Consider the following 13,054-nt stretch of genomic DNA (forward strand, 5'->3'; position numbering starts at 1 on the left):
AATTTTGTCCTCATTTGTACTGATTCTCTCTTCCATAATATTTATTCAGCAATATTTCCTTCTTGGGGTTTCTTTCAATTCTTTGACCTCACTAGTTGTGCCCCACAGTCTTTGCTGAGCTTTTCCTGTGTGCTTTTAAAAATGTCCACATGGTCTTGCATCAAAGGGCCCTCACTTCGGCCCTTTCTCTGGATTCTGCCTGCTGCTCCTCCAGGACAGTCATATCTCTTGAACTCTCTGGCTTCCTGGTTCCTCCTCAGCATCACAGTACTTATTGGTTCCTACTAAGCTTGTTTTCATCATTTTTCTCTTTCTAGATCAGGTAGGTTTCGTTTTCTTTTTGTGCTATTCTCATAGCTGAGGCTTCCATTGGCTTTGTTGGTGTTCCCGAAGTCCAGCAATTTGGTTCGGAGCACAGCTGCTCCTTCTGTTCTCTCCCCGAGAAGCTCAGGAGCTGAGGACTTTTTATTGAAATGTATGACCTATTTTAAGCTGAAATCCTTAGAAATGCTACAGGAAATTAAGATATAATCAACTGATGTTCTCATCTTAACAGGATTAGAAGTAAGAACTTCATAACCTTACAGATAAGATAAAGAAGTACATAAGTGCGTAAATACACAAATATAAATATGTAAGTGCACTAACTACCTGAATACATAAATATACAAACACACAAAAGTAATATAACAGAACACACAAGTGCATACACATAGAAATAAATACGTACATAAAATGAGTCTCATATGTTCATAATATTTAGCTTCTGCCTGACTGAGAGTTCACAGAATGTGTTTGTGATTAAGCAACTAGGTACATCAGAATTATAAAGCAGGGAATGAGAAGAGTTTACCTACATGTTTTGGTGTTTGTGGAAAGGGATTTTGACTTAGTGTCAGGGGGGTTGAATTTCAGTCCTGGCAGAACCACTTACTAGCTGGGTAATAGTGTGACATTTGGCAAGCTACTGAAAGTTATTTGAGTCTCCATCTCCTCATCAGTCAAATGAGTATTCAATAACTGTGAGTTAAATCTGAATATAGGACTTTCTGTTTGCCTCATCCTAATCATTACTTTTTAAATGTATCTTTTTACAGTGGATATCTGGGATTTTGATTGGTGGGAGTGGAAATAAGACTTAATAGGGAGGGAGAACTTGAATAGATCTCAAATGGATACCATCTCAGTTCCCAGATTCTTTTTTAACAATTAAAGAGTAAATATTCCATTTGACTATACCCAAAGTATTATAGAAAGATGGAAAAATACATTCTGTCTTCAAGATTATGAATTCATGGGAGATATATTCATATTCACAGCTAAGGATGATATAATGCAGAACACAGTAAACTTTGAAAGATGGAGCGTGAAACAAAGCATTGTCATAACATAGAGAGGAAAACATTTAATTCCAATTTGCAGAGCTTAGAAGTTCTTCATTCAAGTCCATCAGACTCAAGCACCTCTATCATTGAGCATGGTGAGGTCACCTTTATGGCCTCCTGCTAAAAACCATCTGCTTCACCCACCTGATGTCTCCCTGGCATCCCACCATATGATTCACATCTTTGGGAATACAGAGCAAAAAATCACAAAGTATTGTGGTGCATGGTGTGTGGAGATAGTGGCAGAAAATGAGGTTGGAGACCTGGATGGTAGCCAGATCATTACAAACCATGTGTGCCCTAATAGCACTTTTTAGTACAATTTCATATTTGTGCCAAATGAAAGACCAGGTCATGATCTAGGTCCAAACAGAGGGCTTTTAACCAAGCAGAAAATGACCTTGTTTAGCTCCTAATGCTCTCCCTGATGTTAGTTATGCTATCCTGGGCACAGATCCTCAGGGACAGGACTCAGAGGCCATTTTCTGAGCTGACAGTCCACCTGTTCCTCTAATTCAGTCTCCTAGTAGTTCAGGTTTCTGTTTCAAAAGAAAACAAAAACTGGAGATGGGACAGTTTACAATTAGAGTCACATGTATTAGACGCCCGTGTTTGAAGATGTTGACCCTTTTTAAAGCTCTGATAATTTTTAAATCAGGTTCTGTCTTAGACTTCAATGTATCCAAGCAGATAACGTTTAATGGGGTTTGTAGGAGAACAGTTTAGAGGAGGAGATGGTGTGTAGGGAAAAGAAAATCGAAATTAGGTCTGGTAAATTCAAACACAAAAGGTGATTTAATCTGATTCTCATCTGAGTTCTCAGAAATACTCAGAATTCATATGGAAAATAAGTATAAGCACCTAATAGGATTAACCTAATAAAAATTAGAACAGGTGCTTGGTATTTCTACATTCAAAACAACCGAAAAATACTCTTTAGTGCTCGGAGTGCTTAGGAACTGTGAGATCTTGAGAAAATGGGATTTATGTATTCCTGCATTGATTCAAAAATATTAATTGCACACCTACTTTGTTTTCTAGCTCTGGAGATATATCAACAAAGAAAACAGAGAAAAGCCATATATTCATCAGTAAATATTTGTACTAGGTATCTGAGTAAATACATTTTCTAATGCTTGAATATAAGGGGCTATTTTTATAACTCTACTGCTACTAAAGATACAGAACTGACTTTTGCTCCAAACTATAACAACAGAATTCTTGGATGTCATTTAGCAATGTCTGGGATTGGTTTGGGTGCAGATGACTCTAAAGAGATTTTTGAATGGCCCTATCCAATTTTCTTTCCCTTAAGCCCTTTATTCAGAATCAAATGAGAAAGTAAGGCAGGAATGGTAGGAGTGTAGAAGAAAGCCCTTAGCGTGTTTAAAAGGGGGTAGAGGAAAAGGCCATATGGCCTTAAATATCCTTTTGATTAACTATGTGACCTTTACCTACAGAAAATTTCTTCTTAGTGTTTTTAGCAAGATCTTCAGAAACTTAGGATGGCATAATCCAGTTGAGAAATTGCAGTGCCAAGGAAATCTACACTACAATTGTTGTTAGGCACCACGATGTTAAAAATACATATTAACTAATGGAAATAGTGCTGGACACTAATTAAAGTATCCAAATGACTTTTCATTATTAATAACCCTGGATTTCAACAAGGAGCGCTTGCTGTGGAAGTTCTGTGACTATCCTGGGCACAGCATGACAATATTTTAAAAATATGTACACCATGAAAGGATCCCACTTGAAATAGCTGTAAGATGGCACCAAACAATTAGCAAGTGGAACTTAGCATAGACTTAAAATGAGGTGGAAATTTATTCTTATGACTTCTATCTAAACTAAAAAGTAGTTTAAATTTTCTACATTTTGAAAAATATATGGCAGACTTAATACCATACCCTTTCTTGAATTTCAAATGGTTAACTCCAATGCTCATTTATTTAGCCAACCTTTATTAAATGCCCATTATAAACAAGGAACACTTAAATATTTGGTGGAATAAGTGGGCAAAGAATGGATGGAAGAATGGATAAAAGAATGCGAAACCCTGTATGCATACATTAGCAGCTAAAAGATTAACAAAATATTTTCACTGCCCTTCTAGTAACTAAAAGACTAGAAGTGGAGCAAAGACATGTAAGCAGATAAAAATTAAAATGTGCTGAAGTTTGATAAGAAAAGTGGAGAGAAAGTGGTCGTGGAAGTTTAGCAAAGAGCAATATTCTCATCTGAGGGGATCAGCGAAAGCCTTGTGGGTAATGTCACATATGAACATATGATTGGATTCATCTGGCAGCTGTAAATACTACATGGTTAGTTCTCTGACAGTAGAGACTTATTCATCTGTGTATCTCCTGTGCCTAATACGGAAATAATGCTAATAATAGTTAGTACTTATTAAGTGCTCACTATTTGCCAAGCATCATGTTGAGCATCTTACAAACATTGTCACATTTTCTTTCACAACACTCCGGAGCCGTGCTTATAACAATAGCAGTAGCAGCAGCAGGGGCAGCAGCAGCAACAAGAGCAAACAACATTTGTTTGTTGAATGCTAACTATGAGCCAGGCACCAGTTTACATTTCTTACAGATGAGATAACTGAGGCTCAGAGAGGTTAAGCAACTTGCCCAAGATAATACAGAGGTAGACCAGGGCAGTGGCTCACGACTGTAATCCCAGCAGTTTGGGGAGGCCAAGGCAGGAGAATTGCTTGAGTTCAGGAGTTCAAGACCAGCTTGGGCAACATAGCGAAACCCCGTCTCTACAAAAAATACAAAAATGAGCCAGGCGAGGTGGCATGTGCCTATAGTCCCAGCTACTCATGAGGCTGAGGTGGGAGGATGGCTTGAGCAGTGAGCCGTGTTCACACCACTGCACTCCAGCGTGAGAGACAGAGCAAGACCCTGTCTCAGAAAAAGGAAAAAGTTAGTCAGAGGTAGAGCTGTAATTTGAGCCCAGGTCATCTAATTCTAAAACCCATGTTATTGTGGCTCAATACCTGTTACTTAGAATAAGTAAATGAAAGTGAAAAGAGGAAGAAACAGAGATAGTGTGAAGATAGAAACCACTGAATCTGCAAACTGTTGGGGGAGAAAGAGTAAGACCAAGAGCAAGACTGAAAGAGAGAGAGAGTGAGAAACTGTCACTGTATTTTCAGTCTAAGCTAAGAAATGTAAAGATTTTTCTCCTGTAAAAGATAAGCTCTCATATACTAGATTTTAAAAATTATTTTATAAAGTATTTGAGAAATGTTAAGATTTTAAAAAATATCTAGAGTAATATCCCATAAAGGTTACCTAGAAAAAACTTCAAAGAAGACACACTAAATGTACATGTTGGTTATTTTCTATGTAGTGAAGAATTATTGGTGATGTTCTTTTTTCTTCATCCCTGTATTTTATATTGCGACAACAAATGACTTATGATTAAAAAGCAAACTTTGAGAAGTTAGGTAACAATTTAGGGCAGAATTTTTAAATAATCAAAATTATTTGTTGTTAAGAAATACACAATAGGCCAGCACAGTGGCTCATGCCTGTAATCCCAGCACTTTGGGAGGCTGAGGCGGGCAGATCTCTTAGGTCCAGGAGTTCAAGACCAGCCTGGCCAACATGGCCAAGCCTGGCCAACATATCTAGATTCCATCTGTACTAAAAATACAAAAATTAGCCTGGCATGGTGGCATGCACCTGTAGTCCCAGCTACTCAGAAGGCTGAGGCAGGAGGATCACTTGAACCCAGGAGGCTGAAGCTACAGTGAGTGGAGATGGCACCAGTATACTCCAGCCTGGGTGACAGAGACAGGCTCTGTCTCAAAAAAAGAAAAATAAAACAAAAACAAACAACAAACAAAAAAGAAATACACATTTAAATATTTAGAAATTTATGTTAAAATGGGAAAAAATGCACTGGTTTGAATAGGTAAAGCAAAGCAGCAGAAAGAAAATGTATACCTATACAGTGTGTGTAAGTGAAGAGTTTATAGTTCATATGATGAGTTAAATTTCATATATACATAATTTTAGAAGTAATTTTTTAAATCACCAGAATAATAAAGTCTTTACTCTTCCTGTAGCACTTATTTCTGTTGATTTTCCTTCTTTTAGCACCAATGCTGCCTACCTGTCTTTCCTAAAGTTGTCATTTGCACCAAAAGAAACCTATTCCTAGTTTACATAACTGACCACATCACTGATAATATCATTTGAAGAGTTCGCTTCTGCCCAACTTCTTAAATATCATCTTGAAATGATCACGTCTTAATGTAATTACACTATTTTTACTGAGCTAACTAGCTGTTTAGTTGAATTGACTTGGATATTTGGTTAAATGGAAAGTTGGTAGGGGACTTTTGAAGAGTCAGGTAAACAGACTTGGACAAATAGGGGGCTAATTGCCAAAAAAAAAGGCTCAAATTGTGGGCCTCATATGAAAATACAGATTGCCATGGGAACCAAGGAAAAAGAAGAGGAAGAAGACAGTTATGAGGCATTTTGGAAACTGCTTTTCGTTCTGCTGTCCAATTTTCATTAGGTCAGATCTGATGGCTGTTATTATTTTTATTATAATTCTTTGTCTATGTATAGCACCATTGTTTCTTTTTCCCCCAAAGTGCTCATAGATCCATTTTGCTCATTTACTTTCACAGCAATGCTATTATATAGAGTCTGGGTACGTGGGGCCAATGCTTATTTTCTTAGCTAGCTTAGTGTACAGCACCTAATTGCAGAAAAACAATCTGTTCAGAGGTAATAGTGCTTTTGGACTGAATGTTGATACGTCATATATAATATAGCCATTATAATTGGTAATGGACATAACAGCCTTATGATACTTTTGAAAGATGTTGTGAATAGTATTCTTAGCAGCTGTAAAAGACTAGGCACACATTGAGGAGAACTGGAAATATACTACTTATGTATCTAGATTGAGAAAGTTTTCTTTAAATTTGTGTTCCCTCAGGGTTTAGGGAGAGTAATAAAAGCAAACAACAATCTAAATTTTCTTTTAAAATGAGAAGACCATTCTGTGATTTTATAAATCTGTCACCTTATAACTTGAGGCCATCTGCTAGAAATCATTCATATGGAAAACATCAACAGAGAGGTTTTCCTAAGACTCATGTTTATCACAAGGTAATAAGTCTAGATTGAATTTTTAATGTAATTTTAATTTTAGCTCTAAATAATTTGTTTCTTTTTCAACATTAAAAACACAAAAAGTACACATAAACACCAAGTAAGATCTAAAAATTTCCTGAAATACATTAACCACCCCATTTATATAACGAATATCTTGTTTGTTTGTGACCGTCTCAACATTAAGCTAGATAAGTAGATGCAAAAATGAAGAGATTTTGATTTGTGACGCTGTCCATTGCCCAGCAACGAGGGATTATGACTGTTTTTGCAGCATGGCACCATTTTAGGAGGCTGGGGACAGTCTAGGCATATGCCGCTTTTTTTCCACCTTGGCTGAAACAAACAGCGAAATGAAAAAATTTAATGTATTATTTATCAACAGGTTAAATTTGAGAGCATTTACATTTTAAAGATGAATTATGAAAATCTAAATGTCCTTGAATGCTTAATTATCTGTGCCTTCATTCTGGAAAAATTAATTATCGAAATGAAAACAGAACAAAATGGTACATTTACATGACTACAAAATTGATGAGAGTTATTTTCAAAAATCTCTGAAATAAGCTTAATAATGCATCAAAAATAATGTTTAAATGTTCACAAATATGGAACATAAATGTAAAATCCCGCATTTCGGTCCCCAAATCACCAGATGCACAAGCAGAGGATGAGATGTGACTAAGTAGCAATAGGTGTAAAAAAGATTAAGGGTTTTTAGGGACTGTAAGCCCAATATTATTCAGTTGTGTGTTGTGGTTGCATAGAAAACTAAATCCATCTTCATCTGCATTAGTAGAAAGATAGAGTCGGAAACAAGGGAGTGATAGTGCATCCCAGCTCTGTGCTTGGCAGACCTGTACTTGAAGTATTCAATGAAAACAGTAGGATGGGGGGAACATATGGGTAGCAGCCAGAAGCTGCAAGGCATCTAGAAGGGAGAGAGCAGGTTGCCTAAGAGTCTGGAAACCATGCTGGTGAGGGGCTGCTGAGAGATTTGGGCTTATTTACCCTGGAAACGTCTCCACTCCCTAACCTTTTCTTTTCTCTCTCACCCCTATTTCCCATCTTCTCCATTTCTTTCTCCTATCCCTCCTCCCTAAATAGTTCCCTCTCTAAAGCTATTTACCAAATTTGGTTTTTTGAAACTGGTGTTATTTCCATGCATACCCTAAACACCACACTTCCTGCAGCCCTTTTTTCTTTCTCCCTGGTTCTTCTGCCTCGTCAATCACAGCCATCAGGACTGAACCACAGCAAGTCCCTTCCCGCTTTTAGAAAGGGCTTCATATCCCTGGGAAAGGAAATAGAATATGAATTAACTAACACAGACCCTTAAGCTGAGGCCTTGTAAAAAATGGCCTAGGTACAAAAGAAGCAATTCTAATAAAGCAATAAAATGAACTTCTTTAGTCCTGCTAATACTCGCTGGCATTAGACATGGGAATTTGAGCACAGCTCCTCATGGGTGGGCCGAAAGTGCACCTGTAACACTAATCTAGGATGCTTAAATATCAGGTTCCCATTTACCAAGAAAAAAAAGAGGGGGGAGTTTGTTAAAACAAAAGCTTGAACATATAACATCACCGCCTGAATGATTAAACCTGTTTCAGAGGACTGAAATCCTAATGACACCAATTTGTCAAAACATAAGAGTTTTAATGGGGGGCAGGAAGGGTAGGCAGTGGTATGCAACGTAGGAATCAACAACTGCGTGCTTTAAAACAAAACATAAAAGCTCTATCCGGCTGAAATTCTCAGAATCACTATGGGAAATTAGGTGTAATTGACTGATGTGATATCATGTAATAGAAATAGGACTGAGTGCTCAGTATCTTCACAGTTAAAACAAGTAAATAAAATGAGTTGACAGTGCATAAAATGCTTATGGTGTGTAACAGTTCATGTAAATTGGCTACATCCTTGATTTAAACATTTTTGTAAATATAAATTTCTATGCTAGAAAGTTACAGATGGAAGGGAAGATGAAACAATAAGATAGAAAGAGCAGTTAAAAAGGGAAGGGAAGGACAGATGGAAAAGACAGGGAGGGGAGAAGGGGACAAAAGAAAAAGAAGAGGGAAAAGGAGGTACAAAAATAAAGTAAAAATAAATTTAAATGGGAAAATAAGAAAACAGGAGAGAGGGAGGTAAGACGCAAATATTTGAGTGACTACAACATCTCCATTTTCATAAAAATCATCAAAGTGAGAAACTAGAGGGTTGTTTTTTGAATTTTGATCACAACAAATCCTTGCAATAGTGCTGATGAATTAAACTGGGTGAAAAGGGAGAGAAGTGTGAGTCCTGGTGAGTTCTTGGTTCAGTCATCTCTTCCAGGACCCATTCATCTCTTGCCAGGTACACTTGCTCTGGAATGCTCACAGCAACTTTATTACAATAGCCTTAAACTGGAAACATCTCAAATGCCCATCAACTGAGGAAAGAATAAATCGTATTACATTCAAACTACAGAATACTACTCAGCAAGAGAGAAAGAGAGAGAGAGAGAGAGAGGAAAAGAGACAGAGAGAGTGAGTGACAGAGAGAGAGAACAAACTACTGATACATACAAGGACTTCAATGACCCTGAAAGAAATACTATGTTAAGTGAAAGGAGCCAGATCCAAAAGCTTATATATTGTATAATTCCATGTATATGGCATTCTAAAAACGGAAAACTAGAGGTAGGGGAACACACTGATGATTGCCACTAGTCAGGGTTAGAAGTACACAATTTCTGCAAAGAGAAATGAGGAAACTTTTGGAGGAGAAGGAAATATTCTTTTTCTTGATTGGGGTGATGGTTATACGTCTATGTATGTTTGTCACAACTCAGAACTGTATGCTTACAATTAGTGAATTCTAAATTATACATCAATAATGTTAATAGAAACAAATAAACAAGCGAAAACAAATGTCCTAGGTCAATATACTCCTAGTGGTGTTGCCCTTACTTCTTTCCCCTCTCCAGGGTGTGTGTAGAAAGAAGATATATAGGGGCCCAAAGCAGAGATTAGAGATTTAAGGATGCTTGTTCCCAGAATTCTTCATTGCCTTATCAATCAAGTTGAGATTTCTTACTCTTAACATTCAAGGTTCTCCATAACCTACCCCACTCTGCCTCTCCCACCTTGACTGCCAACATTCTTACATATATCTTCTTGACTATTGTCAGGCAGTTCTGCTCATTTCATACAGCATGCCCTTTCTGCCTACTTTCCTAGAATACACATACTATGTTTATTTCAATCCATTTGCCTTGGTTGATGCTGGTTTCCCTCCATGTTCTGGCATGTCTTAACCCTTATTCATTCAACAATTTATTGAATGCCTACTATGTGCTAAGTAAAGTGCTAGTAACTGAATACACATTAAAAAGGGGCGGAGCAAGATGGCCGAATAGGAACAGCTCCAGTCTCCAACTCCCAGCGCGAGCGACACAGAAGACCGCTGATTTCTGCATTTTCAACTGAGGTATTGGGGTCATCTCACTAGGGAGGGCTGGACAATCGGTGCTGGTCAGCTGCTGCAGCCTGACCAGCGAGAGCTGAAGCAGGGCGAGGCATTGCCTCACCTGGGAAGCACAAGGGGGAAGGGAATCCCTTTTCCTAGCCAGGGGAACTGAGACACACAACACCTGGAAAATCGGGTAACTCCCACCCCAATACTGCGCTTTAAGGAAACGGGCACACCAAGAGAATATATCCCACACCTGGCTGGGAGGGTCCCATGCCCACGGAGCCTCCCTCATTGCTAACACAGCAGTCTGCAATCTAACCGCAAGGCAGCAGCGAGACTGGGGGAGGGGCGCCCGCCATTGCTGAGGCTTAAGTAGGTAAACAAACCCGCTGGGAAGCTCGAACTGGGTGGAGCTCACAGCAGCTCAAGGAAACCTGCCTGTCTCTGTAGACTCCACCTCTGGGGACAGGGCACAGCTAAAAAACAACAACAAAAAAGCAGCAGAACCTCTGCAGACGCAAACAACTCTGTCTGACAGCTTTGAAGAGAGCAGTGGATCTCCCAATACGGAGGTTGAGATCTGAGAAGGGACAGACTGCCTGCTCAAGTGGGTCCCTGACCCCTGAGTAGCCTAACTGGGAGACATCCCCCACTAGGGGCAGTCTGACACCCCACACCTCACAGGGTGGAGTACACCCCTGAGAGGAAGCTTCCAAAGTAAGAATCAGACAGGTACACTCGCTGTTCAGCAATATTCTATCTTCTGCAACCTCTGCTGCTGATACCCAGGCAAACAGGGTCTGGAGTGGACCTCAAGCAATCTCCAACAGACCGACAGCTGAGGGTCCTGACTGTTAGGAGGAAAATTATCAAACAGGAAGAACACCTATACCAAAACCCCATCAGTACGTCACTATCATCAAGGACCAGAGGCAGATAAAACCACAAAGATGGGGAAAAAGCAGGGCAGAAAAGCTGGAAATTCAAAAAATAAGAGCACATCTCCCCCTGCAAAGGAGCGCAGCCCATTGCCAGCAACGGATCAAAGCTGGTCAGAGAATGACTTTGATGAGATGAGAGAAGAAGGCTTCAGTCCATCAAACTTCTCAGAGCTACAGGAGGAATTACGTACCCAGCACAAAGAAACTAAAAATCTTGAAAAAAGAGTGGAAGAATTGACAGCTAGACTAATTAATGCAGAGAAGGTCATAAACGAAATGACAGAGATGAAAACCATGACACGAGAAATACGTGACAAATGCACAAGCTTCAGTAACCGACTCGATCAACTGGAAGAAAGAGTATCAGCGATTGAGGATCAAATGAATGAAATGAAGCGAGAAGAGAAACCAAAAGAAAAAAGAAGAAAAAGAAATGAACAAAGCCTGCAAGAAGTATGGGATTATGTAAAAAGACCAAATCTACGTCTGATTGGGGTGCCTGAAAGTGAGGGGGAAAATGGAACCAAGTTGGAAAACACTCTTCAGGATATCATCCAGGAGAGCTTCCCCAACCTAGTAGGGCAGGCCAACATTCAAATTCAGGAAATACAGAGAACGCCACAAAGACACTCCTCAAGAAGAGCAACTCCAAGACACATAATTGCCAGATTCACCAAAGTTGAAATGAAGGAAAAAATCTTAAGGGCAGTCAGAGAGAAAGGTCGGGTTAGCCACAAAGGGAAGCCCATCAGACTAACAGCAGATCTCTTGGCAGAAACTCTACAAGCCAGAAGAGAGTGGGGGCCAATATTCAACGTTCTTAAAGAAAAGAATTTTAAACCCAGAATTTCATATCCAGCCAAACTAAGTTTCATCAGTGAAGGAGAAATAAAATCCTTTACAGATAAGCAAATGCTTAGAGATTTTGTCACTACCAGGCCTGCCTTACAAGAGACCCTGAAGGAAGCCCTAAACATGGAAAGGAACAACCAGTACCAGCCATTGCAAAAACATGCCAAAATGTAAATGGACTAAATGCTCCAATTCAAAGACACAGACTGGCAAACTAGATAAAGAGTCAAGACCCATCAGTCTGCTGTATTCAGGAGACACATCTCACAGGCAGAGACATACATAGGCTCAAAAAAGAGGGATGAAGGAAGATCTACCAAGCAAATGGAGAACAAAAAAAAGCAGGGGCTGCAATCCTAGTCTCTGATAAAACAGACTTTCAACCATCAAAGATCAAAAGAGACAAAGAAGGCCATTACATAATGGTAAAGGGATCAATTCAACAGGAAGAGCTAACTATCCTAAATATATATGCACCCAATACAGGTGCACCCAGATTCATGAAGCAAGTCCTTAGAGACTTACAAAGAGACTTAGACTCCCATACAATAATAATGGGAGACTTCAGCACTCCACTGTCAACATTAGACAGATCAACGAGACAGAAAGTTAACAAGGATATCCAGGAATTGAACTCATCTCTGCACCAAGCGGACCTAATAGACATCTATAGAACTCTCCACCCTAAATCAACAGAATATGCATTCTTCAGCACCACATCACACTTATTCCAAAATTGACCACATAATTGGAAGTAAAGCACTCCTCAGCAAATGTAAAAGAACAGAAATTATAACAAACTGTCTCTCAGACCACAGTGCAATCAAACTAGAACTCAGGACTAAGAAACTCAATCAAAACCGCTCAACTACATGGAAACTGAACAACCTGCTCCTGAATGACTACTGGGTACATAACGCAATGAAAGCAGAAATAAAGATGTTCTTTGAAACCAATGAGAACAAAGATACAACATACCAGAATCTCTGGGACATATTTAAAGCAGTGTGTAGAGGGAAATTTATAGCACTAAATGCCCACAAGAGAAAGCTGGAAAGATCTAAAATTGACACTCTAACATCACAATTAAAAGAAGTAGAGAGGCAAGAGCAAACACATTCAAAAGCTAGCAGAAGGCAAGAAATAACTAAGATCAGAGCAGAACTGAAGGAGAAAGGGACACAAAAAACCCTCCAAAAAATCAATGAATCCAGGAGTTGGTTTTTTGAAAAGATCAACAAAATTGACAGACCGCTAG

Source organism: Rhinopithecus roxellana, chromosome 7 (genome assembly GCF_007565055.1).
Source record: "Rhinopithecus roxellana isolate Shanxi Qingling chromosome 7, ASM756505v1, whole genome shotgun sequence".
NCBI classification, from domain to species: domain Eukaryota; kingdom Metazoa; phylum Chordata; class Mammalia; order Primates; family Cercopithecidae; genus Rhinopithecus; species Rhinopithecus roxellana.